Source organism: Anas platyrhynchos, chromosome 12, assembly GCF_047663525.1.
Source record: "Anas platyrhynchos isolate ZD024472 breed Pekin duck chromosome 12, IASCAAS_PekinDuck_T2T, whole genome shotgun sequence".
In the NCBI taxonomy this organism is placed as follows: Eukaryota; Metazoa; Chordata; class Aves; order Anseriformes; family Anatidae; genus Anas; species Anas platyrhynchos.
In genome coordinates, this window is record NC_092598.1 from 7570705 (window position 1) to 7585076 (window position 14372).

Consider the following 14372-nt stretch of genomic DNA (forward strand, 5'->3'; position numbering starts at 1 on the left):
TTTAAACCTCTAACTGAATAAAAACACTTTCTTTCTACAGTCCAGACTTATTACATGCCAAACATAGTATTTGTGGCTGCAATAGAGCTACAGATATTTAATGTTCTGGCTGTTGTAGCATATGCATAATAATACACAGCTCATGCAACTTTCATAGGTTTTTCTCTTCTGACTACCTTCTAATATCTCTCAAAAGACATTTATGGTGTTATTCTTTATTTATTTTACATAGTACTTGCACTCATCATGGATAAACATTAATAAAACTTTTGGAGGTTATCAGGACAGTTATTTGTTTGGAGACCTGGTTAGCTTTAAACACTAGACACAAAACATGCTGCCAAACATGCAAGTCATGGAGCTTGGATGAGGTAACAACACGATTTTTATTATACAAGTATGATGAGAGAGCTGAGTTCCAACCTGCTACAATGCAGTTGAGTACTGATTTTGTAACAAGAGATTAGGCCTGACCTGCAAACATCTTTCTAAAAAAGAAACTGTTAGCTCAAGCTGTGAATTTAAATGCAACATCTGAAAAAAAATAATATAGGAAACATTTTGCAAACTGTAAAGACCATCCTCTCAAAAGAAAAAAGTATGAAATTAAAATTGCCCTGTATTCCCTATTAACAAATTTATCTTCAACTTATCTTAAGTAAACGAGCTTGAGGTATGTCTTGTGGACGCAGCAAAGAATACATTCAACACTGTGGGTGTTCATGAATAGTAAGGGGTTCCACACAATTTTCTCAATGTTTTGGAAATGGACCTAAATTAAAATTGTTTTTTAAATAGAAAACTATGTTCTCCTTTATCAGAGAAAACAGCAACTAGCATTGTAACAGGAAGTTTATGTATCTTGTTCTGACTGTCTGGATGGACAGTAAGAACATGCATAGAAGCAATTTTGCAGTCTACAACACCTAAAAAGATTTAAAAGATATACAAAAATATTTATTGAAATTTATAATATTGTTGATAAAAGGAATGCTTTTAAACTTTTTAGAGCAATGACTAGTGACATTTTATCCTTTAAGGATGGAAAGGTAATGAGAATTTTTTTCCCCAAATGTGGAGCACGCTCAGGTGAAGCTGAAACTGAATTTCCACCTAGATCTCTCCTGCAGCTTGCAAAGCTACCTAAATCAAAGTGACAGTCCAGCCAGGAACTGAGAAATATGCCACAACAAATTCTTTTTAAATAAAAAGTAATTTCACGTGCTCTCCAGACCATTACCATTTTGTAATTTTAAGGAGAAATGAAGACAATCCTTGCACAAGGATATTTCAGGTATTCTTTACTGTTACCCAAATCCACATTTTTAGTGATTGCATCTCTTTTTTTCTATTGCTATATTTATTAAAAAGGTACTTTGTGTAGTACATCGTAAGGAAATCTTCCTTTACATTGTATCATTTGTATTTTTCATTATTTTTTTTTTTTTACTATGACTAACCTCTGTAATTCACTCCATGAAAAGATTTTTTATTCTTTAAAGAAATTAGACCTACTTTTTGGATCATTAAGTAGTGCATAATCTTCAAATGGGACATTAAAAACTGTAATCAGTGACATCACCATGACAACCGATTAAGAAATGTCTAGAGAAGCTTCTGAAAATGTAATTTTTTAATATAATACATTTAAATGAGTTCATCAGAACAAAGCACCCTAAGTAGATTTATTGTGAACTGAACATCTAGTAATAATTTGGCTATATAATGAACACTAAAATCTTTTCACTGTGACTTCAGTAGATTGGGGGGTGGCATCGAAATTCTTACTTGACTTCGATAGACTTATTGGAGGTGAAAGGTGTAAGTCTTCAAAGGAAAATTAGGTTTTCTTGCACTAACAGACTGTATTTCATTAATTGTTTTTTGGAGCATACTTCTTCCTATATTATTTAGTCTCTGAACTTGTTATGAATAGATTATACCAGGTGCAGGCTTCAAAGACTTTAGACATTGCTTAAATCCCCTTTGTGATTTAACCTATAGTTATTTCAAGATACTTTGCCCCATTGTTTTGTCTGCTCTGATGAGCAAAACTGGAAGCAACAGAAACACCATTCTGGCACACATCAACAATAAAATATAAATAAAACATGCCATAAAACGCCTACCTGCAGTATACTGTGTTACAGGGTTATATAAATTATACGCTCAGTAGTTGAGGAAAAGGCACTCATGAGATTAAAGGCCAATCAAAATAATATTTTTAAGTGTATCACAGAAGATTAAAGAGAAAAAAAATGCTTTTACAGATAATCTGTTAGAAGGGATTAGCTATATTTAACAAGAGTAAACTACCCAGCATGCCCGCCATCAAACTCCTGGCTGATCCTCAAAATAGCTAAAACAATATTGGAATTTCTTCCTCATAACTTCCAGTTTCTAATGCATCCATTCAAGTTATGGCTTGTTCTTGTCTTTTATGGTTTTGTCTCCTGCTTCTGCCAGCTGTATTTATTGTGCCCTTTTCCAGAATAGATCTTGCATTAGTTACATCTGTTGCAAGCAGAATGCATGTTTAGAATAAAGCCTTTCCAAAATACCGTATTGTGTAAGTGCTGTTGCTGAAGAGTGGAGAGGAGATTTAACTTTCCGTATAACATATAACTTTCGCTTAGAATGATGCAGCCTTTTTCTACTGCAGAGAGTTCACAACAGGGACTGTATGTCAGCTACTGTAATCTGGCACTGTTCTATCTATTTTGTCTGGGTACAAGATATTTTATATCAGCTGCAAATCTGCCTCTTAAAACCACTCTGTTACCTCCTAAAATACTGTGAAACTAAGTGTTTTAGTCAAGAATTTTCTCTCAGACTGATACAACAGTTTGATTTGGAGATGATCACCCTCAAAAAACTTTAAAGTGGCTGCAGAAAAATGTTCTCAATGCCTTCTAAAAGGTGGGTGTTTTGAATTGGTATCAAATCTACAGGCATTCCCAAATCACCAATCCCTTTTGAAAACCCAGGCCATTATACTTACAAAACACTGACTCTCCATTAAACTCCTTGTTATTCTTTTACTAATGAGACACTTTACCAGCCTGTCATCACCCGCTGTGATTAATTCTCTACTTGTAAAATTTTAGCTCTCTCTCTGCTGCTGCTGTTAATGTGCTTTGTACCAAATAAAAATGAAGTTGATGTTTACAAATCCTGTCTGGAGGTTGCTTTAAAAAAGCCCTTCTTTGGCTTACATTAATGAGGCCAAGTATACTGATTTTTGTTCAAAATTATTCTGGATAATTAAATAGTATAACAGACTACCATAGAAGGTGTGAAGCTCCTTCCTCCCTCCCCTCATTGCTTAAATGGTTTTAATATTTAGTATCTTTTAAAATATATGCTTTGCTATTACCTGCCCATGGTCCGCATACAGAGGAGCTCAGATTTGAAGACTGTAGGTATTCTTCTCTTAACATTTCTGAATCTAGGAATAAGCATGAGAAAAAGAAAAAAACTTAAAAACAACCAGACAACAACACAGGATCTAGTCATACAGTCATCTTGAAGAAAAACTGATACAAAAAAACTACAGCACAAAATCCTGAACTGTGGAGTGCACATTGCCTTGCTAAGAACAGTGTGAAATTTATCTCAGATTAGACCCATTGCAATAGAAACCTATAATTCTCTGCTGCAAAGATTTCCCCTAGGTTGTTATCTAAAAATACCAGTCAACATATAGATGTTGACATATAGATGTTATAGATGTTGACATATAGATGTTGACTGGTATACATGTAATGAGGAGTACAGAAACATAACACATGCTCCTTGACTCTGCCTTGACCCTCTCCAGTTCTGCACACTCTGAACCCAGTCCAACTCACAATCCAAGATTGTGCAATATTTTTCATCATGCATGCAAGGTGAGGGAGACATTTGTACTGCTAAGTAACTCTGTGTTGAAGATGTTTTTGAATTGAAAATAGATCTTTGGGATTGTCTAAGACAACGTGAAGGTGAAAAATAGGTCTGAATTGCACTTTCACTGTTAAATAGTAACGTTCCTGCAGTACAAGGCTGGATACCTGTGCACCCTTCTGTATTAAAAGAACTTCAGAAGTTATTTTGCCTCACCATTTATAAAGAATGAAAGAAGACAACATCTAATTCATCTAAAAAGCAAAGTGGCAGCGTTCGAATTGCAGGCTTCTCAGGAGCTAATACATTTACAGAGCTTTTATGCTGGAGACAGTTAGCCTTCTCCCTTCTCCATACTAAATAACTTTAATTAAATTAAATAAGATGAGGCCATCTGTTTTCTTTAAATGTTCTAATCTTAAAATCTTCTAATGCCTTGCAAATCTCAAATGTCCAAATTTCATACAGAAGATATGTCTTGCAAGAATGCAGATTTTGAATCGTATTCAATCTTCAGTTTATATACTCATATTTACTAAGATACACACAGAACATTGTATTCTAGCGCTGTAATTTTACATGTTTGTGTCTACTGTTTTCTCAGAGCCTGCAGAGGATTCCCACTGCCATCTTGGGAAAATGCTTCACTGTCAAAAAATTAAAGAAAACAGTAAAAAGGAACAGAGAGATGAAACTCTATGTTTTATAATAAACTAAAGAAAATATGGATTGAAAAAAAAAAAAAAAAAAGAAAACAACCACCAAAAAAACCTTGAGCATACAATGAACAGGCATGTATAAATTACCATCATTCCACTGCAAGAGAGACAGTGGAAAAAAGATCATGATGAACGATGAATACACGCACACAAAAAAAGGAAGCCACAATAAGAGAAAAATAGACTACTAAATCTCAAGGCCTTCATTTTTCTCCCCGTGAGAACAGAATTAAAGCCAGCAAAATCTCAAACTATCTCCTTCCACTTGAAATCTAACACAATCCTCAAAACCAGAGAACTGCAAAGCAGTGTTTTAAAAGCTATGTTGTTAGAACATTTATTGATCAAAAGCATAATGAGAACTAATTGAAAGACACACACACACTTTTTACAGCAGTGAGCTCTTAAAAAACATTATTTCACCCACAATTTTAAGAATACTTAGTGTAGTTTTTTAATATAGTCTGAAATGCCTAAATAAGATTTAGATATGACAATGAAGTATATACTTAAAAAGTAAATGATATATATCATAACTACTTCTTCATACTGCTGTGTCAGTTTGGGTACAAGAAGAGACAGTTGAGGCATTGATGGACACCTATCCATGGGAAATTAAACTGAACTCAATAGAGTATTTCTCAGAAACCCATGTATAGTAGATCTACCAAGAAAGAAAGAAGGGGAAACTCCAAACTGAAAATATAAGGTACAGACAAACATGGGCTCTCTCTGCCAGCTCCTGGCTGTATGAATTCAAATAATTTCCACTCAATTTAGGTTTGATAGTGCTTAGACAAGCTAATAACAGCCTAACATGTGGCATGATACAGATAAACCTTCAGAAGTGCAAACTCCTGAGTCAAACTGTGCTGTTACCTTGGTACCTCATTTTAGAAGTCCCATTTTAGGGTTGCAACATTTTGAGACATATTTTGAAAGTTTTTAAAAGTGTGCCTTTATGTATTATTGTTGTTACAAACTACAGCCCAGATCTGAAACAAGTACACAGAAGCATCATTATGTATCATCACTGAATATTGTACTGCAAGCCCAGAATACCACACACTGTCAGTCACGGGGCTACCTAAGTTGTCTGCAATTGTACTGAGTACATCAGCAGAAGGCAGTTATTGGACTGACCATATTCCACATGAAGTCAGCTTAAAAGTGCCTATGAAGTGCCATAAGAAAATATAGTCATTAAAATATCAAGTGTTCAATTCTGTTTATTTTTCTGCCACTGCATTTTCATTAAAATTATTTATCTTTCCTTACTAGGAACCTGCCACATAGATACTAATGAATAATCAATAGGAATACTCTACCAGTGGCTTTTAAAGGTGCATTTTAAAAAGGAAGCCAAATGGTTCTATGTTATTTTGGTACTTAACAAACCAAAAAATATATGTATTATTTACTACAAGAGGCACAGCTTAAATAATTTGGTGTACTCAACAAACTGTTACAAATCTACAATAAATAAGCAAGTGCTCTGGGAAAGCTTTGAACTTTGAGATTTTATTCCTTTTAATGCATTTAGAGGTGTGCATTTTATGATGAAAAAAAAAAAAAAAGAGGGAGATAACAGCATGGCAATCCAATTCATAAAGCAGAGCTATCTGTTTGGTTGCATTCACTGTGAAATGCAAGAAGTTGAGCTTTGTATCTGAGTCCCTGTTGGACTGGTTACACTACATCCTCTCAGTTCTCTGCAGGCCAGCCTCCAGCAGTGCAACCAGCCCGTGAGGGTCCTGCACAGCTGTGAGCTCCCACTGACATTGGTGGGGCTCCACACAGGCACAGGGAGCCCGCCTACTGCCTGCACTGCAGGATTCGGGCAGAGCTACTCTCTTTCTCTATTACACTGGTCCAGACAGTGATGAAGTAAACAGCATTAATGTTTTAAAAAGGTAAATAGCAAATACCAGCATCACTATAAACTAAGATGACAATTTTGGACACGTGCGTAATGAGTATAGGCATTGCTTTCTCAAGTAAAATTATTGCAAGGAGCTCTACTGTATAACATATGAGAGAGGCATATATAAATAATATTAAAATACGTTACTAGAGGATGCTATCCATTATTTTGTAGCACTTATACATTATAACATGCATTAGTTCTTACCATACTACTCAACACTGCCCAAAATAACTAAGGGAAAAATGTCTGCTAATCATTTACTGATTAGTAATAAATAATTTATAAGTGGCCATAAATTAAATGTGTGATTTTTACAATAAAAAAGTATTATTTAGGGCACAGATCTGATTATATTAATGTCAATTCTATACATTTGTTTAACAAAATTTATATATAGCTTAAGGTTAAGAATGGGGGAGAACTTTTAAGAGTGGAAATGAGATACACTAAGTGCTACTTCCCTAGAAAGAACTGTACAACATATTGCAGCATGCAACCCATATACACAGCTATAACCACAACTTTCCCTGTTGTCTCTGCTTCAATTGAGATCAGATCTTACACAGAAGTCAGTAAGACTTTTAACACTGCATTCATGGGAGCAGAACCAGGTCCTTAGGGCAGGGATCCTCAGCTGGTACGAAGCATCCCATCTCAATCTGGAGTGTGCAGAGCCAGGGGTGGTTATTCCAGTTGTGCCTCCCAGGACAACAAGGTGTAAGCACTGCACATATCCAGGAAGAGGCTAGCCCCCAAACCAACAGAAGCAAAGCTCTCTAATTGCTTAACCAATTTAATGAGCTTCTGTTGGGGAAGAAACTGTATCAATTTATTCATTCATTAGCACAGTGTCAGAGTTGCTTGCCTCCAAGTAGCCCACAACTTTGCAGAGAACAGCTTCAAATCAGAACTTCTGCTAGACTCTGCTTTAAATACAATGATGCCTTAATGGAAGGGTCCCAGTAACAGAGACTAACTACACTGAAAATTTTATGAACTAGCAGCCAAATCTGGCTTTGATCCCTGATGAATTATTTCCATGCTGGTAGTACTCAGTTTACTGTTACAAGATGGTTGAGTTTTAAAACATCTGAAACTAAAGGTGTGGCCAGCAGCAGCTTATGATCAATGCTGTCTCATACTGCATGCCAGTGTCCCCAGCTCTGTCCCTGAAGCTTGACGTGACCAGCTGCATGTACACTCCCAAAATGTGTCACAGTTAATCAAAAGTTAATTTCAAAGAATTAAAAAGTCTTTCACTGACAGTGAAAAGACTGTGCATATAAACCATTAACAGCTTAAATATGGAAGTCTTGGGATGTCAGGAAAGTCTTTTATTTTAGGCTGAATATGTGTTTCTTTTTCACAGGTAACTTTCTTACATTTTTTCTTCATTCTGTTTTTCTCCATGCTCAAAATGATTGTTAGACAAAAGCACCCTTTTGTGACCAGCATCTGTTCAGCATACTAGTTCAGTTAAATATTGCCTGATAACTAATGAAGCTTATATGTTTTCTACAGGGTTTTCTTGAAGCAAACTTTGCTCTTCCTTGTACTTTGAATTTTTTAAGGATATTTCTCTTTCAAGGAAGCATTCTGGAACAAAACAAGACAGCATACTGTCTACACCGCCTTCTAGTGGCTTATCACAGCTTTAAATCTAGATGTCCCTTTTATTTTTAATCTACTAGTAGATAGCTAAATTAGGTGGCAGCGATACTGAATATGCTCGATAAAACTCACAAGTATAAACCAATCCATTTTTAAAATCTTTTTACTAAGCATTGCTCTCCCCAGTTTCTAGTAAGGGAAACTGAGGCAGGAAGCAAGAAGACTTTTCTGAGTGCTACCCAAATCCATAATGCTCTCCTTACATTTTGTTATGCTTTTGCAACCCCCTGTTGGTGACAGAATCAGGGTCAGAACTCAGTATAAAGACAGGTACCTGCACCTTGCTTACCGGTACAAAACAAATGCACACAAGTAGTAGCAGATGGTATGCAGCTTTTTACATTCAAGTAAATCTTTCAGTAGACTTATTCACATGGCCCACAGATCCTATCTCCTACTGATAGAAAGCTACTGAAAACAATGAAGACCTCATACATGAAAAGGAACATCTTAAAAAACATGAACAAGTTTCTCGAGTAAGTGAAAGGACTGTGTGGCTCAGGGGAACGGTTATTGAATTTTAGAAAGCTTTAAATCTAAGAGGCCTTTTTAAATCCATCCCAGATTCACTGAGAATGAAAGCCATTACCATCGTATATGTGTTGAAGTATGTGAGATGAATTTGGCGTCTCAATCTAGTGTCTTTTGAGCAGTCATTCGGATCACAAAGTCACTATGACATCTTTCAGTAACTGGCATCCTTATTGATGGAATCAACAGGATTTAATGGCCATGGAGACTGAACTACCTTCGCTCACACTTCAGGCATATTGATGAGGCAGAAGGGATGTTTGTGCTGTCATTGACTATCCTGTTGCAGCCTGAAGATAAACAGTGGGATTTCAGTTTTCAAGGCTGTCAATCTGGCATTTTCCACGGGAAAGAAATTCACTGAAAACAAAGGGAGGAACAGTCCAGCTTCAAACAATGTTAATAATGATGAATGGCTCATAAGACTGTTGTGAATGTAATTCATGCTTATTTAAAATAAAAGGCTCATGCGAAGTTTTGAGTGTCCTGATTCTCAGTCCTTTTTAAAGGAACTGGATATACGAGGGGAATTAGACAGCACAAGAGTATACCATAGCACTGTTTTGAAAATATACTGTACTGAAGCGATACAAATTCTGCATATAGCAGTTGGAAACCCAAGTGTAACATATTTTGGTGTGTCAGGCAGCTCAGGCAAAATAAGAAAGTAACCAGAATGCATGATGACTAAAATTACTTCCATATAGTGATGGCTTCAGTAAAATTAGTCATTATGGATGGGAAACACATTAATTTTTTATTTTTTTTTCTTGACAACTAGATTTCTAACTTGACAAGTTTATCTGGAAACTTGGTGAGATTTATTGTGACATTTCATAGTAACTCCATTTTACTTCATAGGAAAAATTCAAATGGCTGCCAAGATTTTGTAAAAAAAAAAATAAATGTATTTTTATAGGAAAAACTGCTGAGTGAATCTCAAAGTCTCAAGAGAGACTTCTACTCTTTTACTGAGTAAGCATGTGAAAGTCAGGGGTTTCATTTGAAAGGGTTAGAACTTAGGCAGACTCCTCTAATAGTCGAAATGGAAATGGAATATTATTAAGTGCTTGCTTTTGAGCAAGAAAATATTTAAGACTTTTCTCTTGAAACAAATGAAGAGAAGATTAACCACTGAATACATATATACAAATAAATATTTTTGATAAAATACTTGGAAGAAAATATCCACAGCCCCAGCTATCAAGTTGATATATATGCTAGGAATTCCGTAGACAGTTAGGAGATGGAAAAGGAAATAGCTACCCACCATTTCATTTTCTTTGTAGCTTTCTGGGACAGACAGTTTCAAAATATTTTTCTTTGCAATGCTGGGACCACCATTGCAAACAACAATGCCAAAGACTTCCAAAGGAATCTTTCCTTTCATGGGTACTTGCCTGGTCAAATACACCAGAGATCTCAAAGGACATTTTGCAAGATGAGTGTTACAATCCTATCCCACAGGCTGAGGAAGTTTCTCTCATTTGTATGAGTTTCAAGCAGCCTTTACAATTCTGTGTGCTACACTGAATGAATTGCTGAACCTTTTGGTATGTTCCCGACATTCCAAATGAAGCCCTACTTCGTTCAGTCATTTCATCTCTGGGCTTGTGGTGCTATGGATAACTATATATGTCACCTGCACCTGATGAATCCATAGCCTGAAGTAAGTAAGAAGACATACAGTTTCTATCACAACTAATAACTATTTTAGCAGTCAATCAATGTGTTACATATCTGTAAAGATATATAGGACAGTTTGTCAGTTGGATGACCTTTCTGTCACCCACTCATTGAGCTGCTGAATTTATCAGCCTGGAGGCTACACACTGGAGACTGCAACAATTCTTTCCTTGCATAAAGGTAGCCTAAGAGAAGAAGTCGCCTTTCATAAGCTAAATGATAAAATACCATTTTAACAGAAGCACATGTGAACACATTTGCTTGCCAGTCTCATCTTTTGCAATGCTCACACTTGAGATTGTGTTTTTCCCCCCTTTGTTTATTTTCATTGTTTTATTGTTGCTGTTGCTACTGTTTTTTTTAACCTCTAACATTAATTTCAGTCACTAGTTGTGGCTTATCAAATTGTATCTGGAGGAAACACTAACTAATTATAAAACAGAATATTCTCAAATTTAGCACATTTTAATCAAAGTTTCAACACAGTTAACAAATTTATTCCCTCTCTGCATTTGGTTCCACAATAACCATCATATTTTCTCAGTAAGCAAAGACAGAAGTTTTGGCCTTATTAATTGGAATTATTAGAACACCTGCATGAATTACAGGATTAAATTCCACAGAGTTTTCATTGTGCTATAAAGGATAAAAAGACATTAGTAGAAATTAATGGATAGTACAGCTCCAAATGATGAACTTTTTCAAAGGTCACTTTACGGTAGAGAGTAAAACCTGGATTTCATCACTTTGTTATCCTCTGATGTATGTCCTCCTTCTGGAGCAGCTAAGATACACAGGTCTGTTATCAGAGGAAAACAAACAGGAACACGCTTACAGATGTCACTGACCATAAGACACAGTACAGGTCAAAAGTTCAGGTTTTGGTTCAATCTCACTCCCCAAAGAAAGTCAAAACATTCATCGTAACTTTGACCTTAATCTTTGATCCACACTAGTGAGGAAACTCTCCCCTTAACTGGAAGTTATTTTATAAGGCATTATGTTTATATGTAGTAATTGCATGTTATAAATAAGTGCATATGCAAATACAGAAATATACACTATATATACATGTATATGTATATATATATATATATACACACACACACACACACTCCTCACTGCTCCACTGCTGCTTGCTGGTCATTGATATGAGACAGCCTTCATCTGAAATCCTTACTTCTAAACAGAGCATCATACCAATTTATCTTCTCTCTAATAGCCTTAATCTCTCAAATGTTCCTTAAATCCTGTATGTAGTTTGATACTGGATTGACTGGTGTATGGCTGATAATGTACAATTAAAATATTGACAAAGAGGCTTACAAGCAATCCCGTTTTGTTTTTCAGAGACAAATTAGTAATATTTGGAGCAAGAACAGAAATCCTGTATTTCAGTTGGCTGCCTTCAGAAACTGCTACAGTAATTGCACATAAGTAAATTAGGGCTTATATTGTAAACATTAATAAAGTCTATACCATATTTGTGCTGACGAAGTGCAGTAACAGAGAACAATATCTACCTTTCCAGATTGCCAGTATTAAAAAAATGATAACAATATGTTTCCCTGGTAGGTTGTTCTCTGGAGATAAAGTTAAGAAATTATTCTTGTAATACTGCATAGGGCAGACAATATTTCTGTTTAACGACAAATATCTATATACTCCTGTCTGAATAAAGTAAAACAACACAAGCCAATACACATGTATGTACAATATCCATGAAGATGAGGGAATGTCATTTACATCAGTAAAATTTTGGTGGCATTGCCACGCTTTAAATGGGTGCATAATTAATAATCACAGTAATTAATAGAGGGCTGTCTACATGGACATACGTAACAAGATTCAAAGTCTTGGACCCATGCTCCAAGATGATGAACCACAGCCCAAAGCAGTATTGTGTCAAATAAATAAGTCCAGTAATGCAGTAGGCAGCTAAAAAACAAGGCATGGTCTTTTCGCACAACGCTACATAAGACCAGATGCCTGGTTTCTTTCTTACAGCTGTCTTACACTAGACTAGACAAAAGGCAAGGAGCTAGAAGTTTCTGCACACATTTCTATGACTACCATGACTGTAAACTATTACAACACAGTAACTGAGACAATGTTCACATACAGAACATTGTAGTTGCACAGATCTTCAAAGGGATCATATTGAAGGAAAGAATAGGTCAAAATAAAATTATAAAAAAATAAATAAAAGTTAGGTAATCTTACATGTTCAAAGATGTTTAGCTGAAAAAAAAAAAAAATTTTTTTTTAAAAAGGCATCATTTAAGTTACCATACCCTATTTGCTTAACTCTAGTTATTACTTAAACTTTGCATGAATAAACACACAAGCTTGTACTTAATGAAGAAAACCGAAGACATAAGAAATATGCTGTACTTTGGTAATTTCTGCTCCATGTTTCACTTTAAAAGGTCATGGGATTAAGTGCTTTTATCTCAGTTTGATTGGCTCTTTAGTTTTGAATTTTGGTTTATTGGACTATATTTGTATAATGTTTCTACTAAGGCACTATGAGGCTATTAGATATGTGGTGCCAAGAAATAGAAGCCATTCACTAGTATTAAGAAATACCACATAATTTGGAACTTATTTTTGCCTAATTTTAGAACACACTATATGTTAAGATTGTCTAAATAAACACAAAATATATTTCTTAGTATTTTTCTGCCACTACGTTGAGCAAACCAGTTTTCAACCCCTTTATTTTTAATGTATATTAAAATATTGTTTTAATTTATTATTTTATAATAAATAGTTTGTAATACTTTTACCTCTGCCTTAGAGGAGCCACACCTTTGCCTGGGCCTCCATGTGCAACAATATTTGCACAGTGCAAAAAAAAATTAACAGTCTAGCATGGAGTCTCATTTATATTTTTTACTTCGGTATTTACTCTATATTTTTCTGTAAGAGAATTCATTCATATACATGTATATCCTCTGTCTAAAGTTCTATATGCATACTTGTGCACAGGTAGAAGCAGTGCTGCACAGGATTCTGGGAGCACTCTCTATTTCAATGTAGTTTATTAGCACATCCCACAGTACTTGTGAAACCTGAATTCTGAATTTAAGTGACCAAAACACTACATGGTGTAGTTTCATAGTTACACTTCCTACTTGGGAATCACAAAGGATATTCTATCTAAAGATACCCAACAGAGATGTAACTGAAATGATTGAGCTCCTTATTGGTTGAAAAGTTCCACCCTTGCACTTTCTGCCTTCATATTTGTTCAGCTCATAGAAGAGATCAATTAAGCATGGGACATGGCAGAATACCATCCTAATATAGTTGTTCTCTTTTGTAGGAAGTCCAGCAAACACACACACTGTGATGAAACTTGAGCTGATATTAAATGAACTGCTTAGAGACTTTGGGATTAAAGATCCAGAAATGGGGCCTTTACTTCATGCCTGCTTTGTCACAGACAGTATTGGATCTGTGAGAAAAATCCATTGTAAAGCATTCAGTGCTAGCAAGCATAACCCAAGGAACGAAGGGTTGACACTGTAGCTGCTTCACTACTACCATCACCATTGCTACAGATGTCTATGTTCACAAAATGACCTTCATCTTAAAAACACGTCAATTTCCTAAGCATTTAAAGGCATTTCATTAGCTCATTTTATGCAGTATCATTCAATAATCTTCTTCATATCTCCCCCACAAACTATGTTACATATTGCTTACTGGAGCAACCTGGTTTAAGCTCATTCCATAGGCTTTAAACCTGACCATTCCCATCTGTGCTTACGACAGTTACACAACTTGAAAAGTATTTGTTTCTTGCTTCCTACATACACACACACCTACAGACAGAGAGTGTGGGAGAGAGTTTAATGGTCTGCTCTAGGCTTTAGATTCATAGTCTATGGAACAATGAAGGGTAACAGGTGAAAAATAAGAAGCTACAGTTTTGAAAGGATAAATAA

General features: G+C 35.5%; 1 long non-coding RNA gene across 1 annotated transcript in view; it reads right to left on the reverse strand.

The window, feature by feature from the left end:
• The window catches only part of LOC106016711 (uncharacterized), a 160847-nt gene that overhangs the window by 52987 nt on the left and 93488 nt on the right, over nt 1–14372 (reverse strand). Inside the window, exon 2 of the long non-coding RNA XR_011812261.1 lies at nt 3377–3448. This is a non-coding gene — a long non-coding RNA (uncharacterized lncRNA). The remainder of the gene's footprint in view (nt 1–3376; nt 3449–14372) is intronic.